We start from the raw sequence: 8,852 nt of genomic DNA, 5'->3' as shown, positions 1-8,852 counted from the left end.
TCCAATCGTTTTCTATACTTTACTTAACACAGGACAGAGTCTAATGCAATTTGTAATGAATCAAATAAAGGTGCAAAGGTTGCAATTAACATATCCATTGTATGCGCCATTTTTCAAAAACACGTGTGTATAGAATAAAAACCAAACCGTTTTAAAAAAAAGTTATCTGACTTCTTAGCAGCCAGGGAAGATGAAAACAGAATTTATGCTTACCTGATAAATGTCTTTCTCTTGTGATGTATCGAGTCCACGGATTCATCCATACTTGTGGGATATTCTCCTTCCCTACAGGAAGTGACAAAGAAAACACCCACAGCAGAGCCGCATACATAGCTCCGCCCCCCAGTCATTCGACCGAAGGCTAGGAAGAAAAAGGAGAAACTATAGGGTGCAGTGGTGACTGAAGTTTTTTAATTAAAAATATACTACCTGTCTTAAACAGACAGGGCGGGCCGTGGACTCGATACATCACAAGAGAAAGAAATTTATCAGGTAAGCATAAATTCTGTTTTCTCTTGTAAGATGTATCGAGTCCACGGATTCATCCATACTTGTGGGATACCAATACCAAAGCTTTAGGACACGGATGAAGGGAGGGACAAGACAGGTACCCTAAACGTAAGGCACCACTGCTCGTAAAACCTTTCTCCCAAAAATAGCCTCCGAAGAAGCAAAAGTATTGAATTTGGAAAATTTGGAAAAAGTATGAAGCGAAGACCAAGTCGCCGCTTTACAAAACAGAAGCCTCATTTTTAAAAGTCCATGTGGAAGCCACTGCTCTAGTAGAATGAGCAGTAATTCTTTCAGGAGGCTGCTGGCCAGCAGTCTCATAAGCCAAACGGATTATGCTTTTCAGCCAAAAGAAAAGAGAGGTAGCCATAGCCTTTTGACCTCTCCGTTTACCAGAATAAACAACAAACAATGAAGATGTTTGACGGAAATCTTTAGTTGCTTGTAAGTAGAACTTTAAAGCAGGAACCACATCAAGATTGTGCAACAGACGTTCCTTCTTTGATGAAAGATTAGGACACAGAGAAGGAACAACAATCTCCTGATTGATATTCCTATTAGAAACAACCTTAGGAAGAAACCCAGGTTTGGTACGCAAAACCACCTTATCTGCATGGAAAACTAGGTAAGGTGAGTCACACTGTAAAGCAGATAACTCAGAAACTCTTTGAGCCGAAGAGATAGCTACTAAAAACAAAACTTTCCAAGATAGAAGCTTAATATCTATGGAATGCATAGGTTCAAACGGAACCCCTTGAAGAACATTAAGAACCAAATTTAGGCTCTATGGTGGAGCAACAGGTTTAAATACAGGCTTGATCCTGACCAAGGCCTGACTAAACGCTTGAACGTCTGGGACATCTGCCAGACGTTTGTGTAAAAGAATAGACAAAGCAGATATTTGTCCTTTTAAGGAACTAGCTGATAATCCCTTCTCCAATCCTTCTTGGAGAAAGGACAAAATTCTAGGAATCCTAATCTTACTCCCTGAGTAACCCTTGGATTCACACCAACAAAGATATCTGCGCCAAATCTTATGATAGATTTTCCCGGTGACAGGCTTTCTAGCCTGAATCAGGGTATCAATGACTGACTCAGAGAAACCACGCTTTGATAGAATCAGGCGTTCAATCTCCAAGCAGTCAGACGCAGAGAAATTAGATTTAAATGCTTGAATGGACCTTGGATTAGAGAGGTCAATCTCAATTAGGTAATACACAATTAAACAGTTTGGCAGTAGATGAATTGAGCTGGAGAGAGACACAGAAATCAGTACTGAGATTATTTGCCGTTAAGCGCTATAAGCATGAGTCTTGGGAGGAAGTCTGTATATCACCTGTTAGGCAGTTTTTAGTATGTGTAAATGGCAGTCCGTAGTACAAGTACACAGGCAAGTATAATACTGACAGTAAATAAGTAACAGATACAGACCAGGATCCAGAGAAATACCAGGTAAGTTTAGCAGAGGTAGTTATGGTGCTGCGACAGGGAAACACAGCTAGCGATGAGAGAGGAGCACACGCTGAATCTGCAGGACCGGATGCTGGGTCTGACGTCACACGCTGAACGGATCAGCAGGGAAACCGGCAAAAAGAAACAGCTTCAATCTTTCAAAGAGGGTAGAGAATGTATTTCCCCAAATACCTTGATGAACGAACAGGGTCTTTTGACAGGAGAACTCACAACCTAGTGAGTAAGGGAAACAAGGATCCGAGCAGAGCTGCAGGGATAGGCTAGGTGTCTTCACAGGCTCTTGAGGTGAACAAGTGCAACAAATTACCAAGCATAGATGAGAATGAGGAGGAGCCTTAAATAGGGGTAAAGTAATCAAGACTTAAAGGAACAGTACTAAGTCCTAACAAAACCCTGACAGCCACTCTGGCCTGCGGAAACACATTCCCTGAGACAGGTGGTCCTGAGACAACCACCAGAGAAGAGAATCTCTGGTCCCTTGGTCCAGATGCAGTTGAGGAGATAAATCTGCATAATCCCCATCCCACTGTTTGAGCATGCATAGTTGCAGTGGTCTGAGGTGTAGGCGGGCATAAGGAACTATGTCCATTGCCGCTACCATGAGTCCGATTACCTCCAAACACTGAGCCACTGATGGCCGAGGAATGGAATGAAGAGCTCGGCAAGTGATTAAAAGTTTTGATTTTCTGACCTCTGTCAGAAATATTTTCATTTCTACCGAGTCTATCAGAGTCCCTAGGAAGGAAACTCTTGTGAGAGGGACGAGAGAACTCTTTTTTTATGTTCACCTTCCATCCGTGAGATCTCAGAAAAGCCAACACGATGTCCGTGTGAGACTTGGCTAGCTGGAAAGTCGACGCCTGAATTAAGATGTCGTCTAGATAAGGCGCCACTGCTATACCCTTAGAACCGCCAAAAGGGACCCTAGCACCTTTGTGAAAATTCTGGGAGCCGTGGCCAACCCGAAAGGAAGGGCCACAAACTGGTAATGCCTGTCCAGAAAGGCGAATCTGAGGAATTGATGATCTCTGTGAATAGGGATGTGTAGATATGCATCCTTTGAATCCACGGTAGTCATATATTGACCCTCCTGGATCAGAGGAAGAATAGTCCGAATAGTCTCCATCTTGAAAGATGGTACTCTGAGGAATTTGTTTAGAATTTTGAGATCCAAGATCGGTCTCAAAGTTCCCTCTTTTTTGGGAACCACAAACAGGTTGGAGTAAAAACCTAGCCCTTGTTCCACTCTTGGAACTGGGCGGATCACTCCCATGGTATGTAGGTCTTCTACACAGCGTAAGAACGCCTCTCTCTTTGTCTGGTTTGCAGACAATTGAGAAATGTGAAATCTCCCCCTTGGGGGGGGGGGGAGTCTTTGAAGTCCAGAAGATATCCTTGGGACACAATTTCTAAAGCCCAGGAATCGTGAACATCTCTTGCCCAAGCCTGAGCGAAGAGAGTCTGCCCCCTACTAGATCCGGTCCCGGATCGGGGGCTACCCCTTCATGCTGTCTTAGAGGCAGCAACAGGCTTCTTGGCCTGTTTACCTTTGTTCCAAGCCTGGTTAGGTCTCCAGACTGACTTGGATTGTACAGAATTCCCCTCTTGCTTTGCTGCAGGGGAAGCTGAAGCGGGACCTTTGAAGTTCCGAAAGGAACGAAAATTATTTTGTTTGGTCCTCATCTTATTTGTTTTATCCTGAGGGAGTGCATGGCCTTTCCCTCCAGTGATGTCTGAAATAATTTATTTCAGTGTAGGCCGAATAGGGTCTTTCCTTTGAAAGGGATGTTCAACAACTTAGATTTTGATGACACATCAGCAGACCAGGACTTAAGCCATAACGCCCTGCGTGCTAAAATGGCAAAACCTGAATTCTTTGCCGCTAATTTAGCCATTTGGAAAGCAGCATCTGTAATAAAAGAATTAGCCAACTTAAGGATCTTAATTCTATCCATAATATCCTCTAATGGAGTCTCCACCTGGAAAGCCTCTTCTAGAGCCTCAAACCAGAAAGCAGCTGCAGTAGTTACAGGAACAATGCATGCAATAGGTTGGAGAAGAAAACCTTGATGAACAAAAATTTTCTTTAGGAGACCCTCTAATTTTTTATCCATAGGATCTTTGAAAGCACAACTGTCTTCGATAGGTATAGTTGTACGCTTAGCAAGAGTAGAAATAGCTCCCTCCACCTTAGGAACAGTCTGCCACGAGTCTTGTATGGTGTCAGATATGGGAAACATTTTCTTAAAAACAGGAGGGGGAGCGAACGGAATACCTGGTCTATCCCACTCCTTAGTAACAATAGTCACAATCCTCTTATGGACTGGAAAAACATCAGTGTAAACAGGAACCTCTAAGTATCTGACTATTTTACACAATTTCTCTGGGACCACTATAGGGTCACAATCATCTAGAGTATCTAATACCTCCTTGAGCAATAAGCGGAGGTGTTCAAGCTTAAATTTAAAGGCCGTCATATCAGAATCTGTCTGAGGGAGCGTCTTTCCTGAATCAGAAATCTCTCCCTCAGATAACAAATCCCTTACCCCTACTTCAGAACATTGTGAGGGTATATCGGATACGGCTACTAAAGCGTCAGACGGCTCAGCATTTGTTCTTAACCCAGAGCTGTCACCCTTTCCTTGTAAACCAGGCAGTTTAGAGAAAACCTCTGTGAGGGTTTTATTCATAACTATGGCCATGTCTTGTAAAGTAAATGAATTTGACGCATTAGAGGTACTTGGTGTCACTTGTGCGGGCGTTACTGGTTGTGACACTTGGGGAGAGCTAGATGCTAAACCCTCATTTCCTTCTAACTGAGAATCATCTATTGCAATATTTTTAAGTGCTAAAATATGCTCTTTATAATTTATAGACATATTAGTGCAAGTGGGACACATTCTAAGAGGGGGTTCCACAATGGCTTCTAAACACATAGAACAAGGATTTTCCTTGGTGTCAGACATGTTAAACAGGCTAATAATGTAACAAGCAAGCTTGGAAAACACTTTAATCAAAGTAAATAACGCTTTGCACCACTATGCAAATAAACAATTAACCCCTTAATGTAAAAACCGGATTGAAAAAACTTCAAAACCGGTAAAATAACGTTCAGCACCATGCCACAGCTCTTCTGTGGCGCCTACCTGCCCTTTAGGAACGATTTGTGGGGAAAAAAACCTCTTTACAGCCCTCAAATACAGCAGGAATCTCTGGAGAAGTAGCTGGATGCTTCTGAGGTAAATAAACTGTGCAACTGAAAATAGGCCCCCCCCACCTCACTCGATGTTATGGGGCCTAAAAGAAACACCACAGAGTGTTTCTTAAACTAGCCATGTGGGTTAATAACCCTTAAACAAGCCAGAAAGACCCCTTAAAGTCCCTCAAAAAACGTTATATTTGTAATTAAACCAAAACGTTTTTTCCTATTAGTGTCACCAGTAACTATGAGCCCTTTATGCAAGCTTGGATTCCTCTTTTACTAAATACAGCTTACCTTTCTCTCATGGAAAGCCTTTCTAGAAATAACACAGTCTGTCTAGAAAAAAAAATAGACTGAACATACCTTAACGCAGTTTAGCCTGCAAACTCTTCCCCAACTAAAGTTTTCCTGTACTCTTCAGCCCTTGTGAGAACAGCAGTGGATCTTAGTTACAAAATGCTAAGATCATCATCCTCCTAGCAGAAATCTTCATCCCTTTTCTGCCAGAGAGTAAATAGTACACACCGGTACCATTTAAAATAACAAACTTTTGCTTGAGAAAATAAAAACTAACATTTTTGTCACCACACTCACTTTACCCTTCCTAACAGTTAAGCAGGCAAAGAGAATGACTGGGGGGCAGAGCTAGGGGAGGAGTTATGTAGGCGGCTCTGCTGTGGGTACTCTCTTTGCCACTTCCTGTAGGGAAGGAGAATATCCCACAAGTATGGATGAATCCGTGGACTTGATACATCTTACAAGAGAAATAACCTGATAATTTTTTTTTCCTGATCTAAAACTTGACTCTCTGTACCTTGTCTGACTGATCCTATGGCATCTCTTATTCCTTGGGAAATCACCTAGCTGTGTGGATTCCAGTTGCTGATCTGTACTGTCTACTAACCTTGGTCTTTTGTTTCCTCTCCTGTTGGCTGATCCTCCAATGAATAAATGTTGCCTTTTCACCTACTTCTACATAGAATCAGTGGCACTACTCAATATCTAACGTACCCTGTGTCATCCTTATTTCTCTGCTGAGGATTTTGGACAAGTATCACCTGAACACTATTTAAAGTACATAGGTTGGTCTCTGTAATACTATCTCTGGGTCTTCTTATGCTTGAAGCTACCCTTTTGCATGCGTGACATTATAGATGTCCCAGTCCCAGACATGGACCTAGATGAAGTAGCTAAAGCTGTCATATATCAGAGCAAATGTTGAGCAATCATGCCACTCAACTGCAAACATTGAAGTATAAGTTGGAATCAATAATTGCAATGTTGACTTCTCTTGGAAGACTATCCCCTACAGTACCGACTACTGTGTGTTACACCAGATGCTAATACATAGTCTCCTCATGTGGCTATTCAGAAAATTCTTCCTGACAGCACTTCCACTTTTGAAACCCAGTGTTGATTCCATCTTTGCAATGATCCTATAACCTTCCAGTTTCCTCAAGCCACAATGACCGTCAAAGTATCCATACTAAAATGCAAAGCATTTCCTTGTGTTTCATGATACCTTCACCTCTGTGTTTGACATTCCTGGGAGAGTTTCAGCTGCTGAATTCTCTCTATTGAGTTATAGCAAGATTTTTATTTATTCAGTGGCACAGTGTGCTATGGAATTCAGGTCCTTATGAACCAGTTGGAACATTGCCTTTCGTTGGGCTCGTCCGCCAGGAAGCAGGGAGAGCCGGGCAAAAGGGAGGCCCGGGTCAACGCTTTCGGCTGTGGGAGGGAACCCTTCCTGCCCGTGAGCTGGGCAGCCTGTGCGGGACGCCCGGGTGGAAAGGCCCTTCCCACTGGTAAGATTGAATGATCAAATTAAAAAGGGATATAAAAAATTGTAATAAATAGCAATAAAGCAGTGGATTATATATTCTTTGTACGAAATATTTATCATTTTAAAAATATTTTACCTTGGGGGGGGCATTTACCTTGGGGGGGGGTCCCTACAGGAAGGCATTTATAGCTTAATTTCATAAATCTAGAACAACTTGATCTGGCTTGTTTAGTGAATGCCCTACGGGCAGGGTGAGAAGGGCACCCGAGCAGGGCGTTGCACTTTGGGGAACCTCACCATGTCATCAGGGGTGAGGATATGAGGTGAAGGAATTGTAATAAATAGTTTAATTCCTTATATAGGGTAAACTGTATGTTGGGAAAAGAGTGGGCCATACAGGGGGCAGTGCATATAGAAGGAAATAAGGGGGCTGGCATGAGGGGGCCTACAAATCTATCTTGCTCATGGCCCCTCAAATACTAATGGTGGCCCTGAAAGGAAGTTGGTTTCCTGACGATGCCCACAAGAGGCAGAATGCATCAGGTCAACTTCCTTATTTCACAAAAGGCAGTGACACTTTTTTTAAATTTGCACACAATCTCTAACATCTTGGACAATCTTAACCTCCTAGCTCTACCTTTAATGACATGAAGTGGGGCATTTGACTGTGTGGTTTCACATCTATATCCTGTTATTCAGTCAGGAAAATATTGTGATGCAACCCAATACAAATGGTTCAAGTACCATCTAAACTCCACCTCAGCGCATATTCCACTTCTGTGTTTGATCCTGTAGTCTGGTAGTAATGAATAATCTTCCCATACTACTAAATCCTAGTACTAGTTCTGCTATTATAGGAGCTGTGAGTCTTCTCTAGTAGGAAGCATATGAATCCAATATAAGGATATGCAAACCTGCTCTACTGTAAAAAAAAGGCTTTATGGGAGAGAAAATTAAACGTAGCCCTGCACTATGGTCTTTACTTTGTGCTGTTTGCATCTATTTATGATGTCACTTCAATAAAGCCTTTTGTTTTTACAGTATATCAGTCTGTATATATATTTCAATTGGAATCATATGCAACCCAATGCATCATTATACCGCACACTCCCCCTTTATATCCAACAGTCTGACTCTGTTGTTATTCAGTGCACATGCTTGTGCAAGCAAACAACACAGTGTATCCATGGAAAAACATGCACTTAAAGGGACACTGAACCCAAATTCGTTTGTGATTCAGATAGAGCATGACATTTTAAACAACTTTCTAATTTACTCCTATTATCAATTTTTCTTCATTCTCTTTGTATCTTTATTTGAAATGCAAGAATGTAAGTTTAGATGCCGGCCCATTATTTGGTGAACAACCTAGCTTGTTCTTGCTGATTGGTGGATAAATCCATCCACCAATAAAAAAGTGCTGTCCAAAGTTCTAAACCAAAAAAAAGCTTAGATGCCTTCGCTTTCAAATAAAGATAGCAAGAGGACGAATAAAAATTGATAATAGGTGCAAATTAGAAAGTTGCTTAAAATTGCATGCTCTACCTGAATCACAAAGAAAAAAAAATGGGTTCAGTGTCCCTTTAAGAGTCAAAGCATCTCACAAATCTATGATGTGAGGTGGGATGTTTGAAGCTGGGGTATCCTGATTCCACCAAAATGTTGTGATAGTACATGACACACTAAATGTTGTATCAGCACACAATATGTTACGTTATTAATATGTTATATTATGCTGCACATACCCAACACTGTTTCCAATTGAATGTTGCCATTCTGTGCTCATGATTGCTGTGAAAAAGTAACCTTTCAGCTTGTGCAAATGCATAACATCTACAATGTAGGTGTCAGTGATGCTTTAAAGCTGAAAAACTTGGATCC

The sequence above is a fragment of the Bombina bombina genome, chromosome 6 (genome assembly GCF_027579735.1).
Source record: "Bombina bombina isolate aBomBom1 chromosome 6, aBomBom1.pri, whole genome shotgun sequence".
Classification (NCBI taxonomy): Eukaryota; Metazoa; Chordata; class Amphibia; order Anura; family Bombinatoridae; genus Bombina; species Bombina bombina.
The sequence above is the reverse complement of the archived record's forward strand: the minus strand, read 5'-3'. Positions refer to the sequence as shown.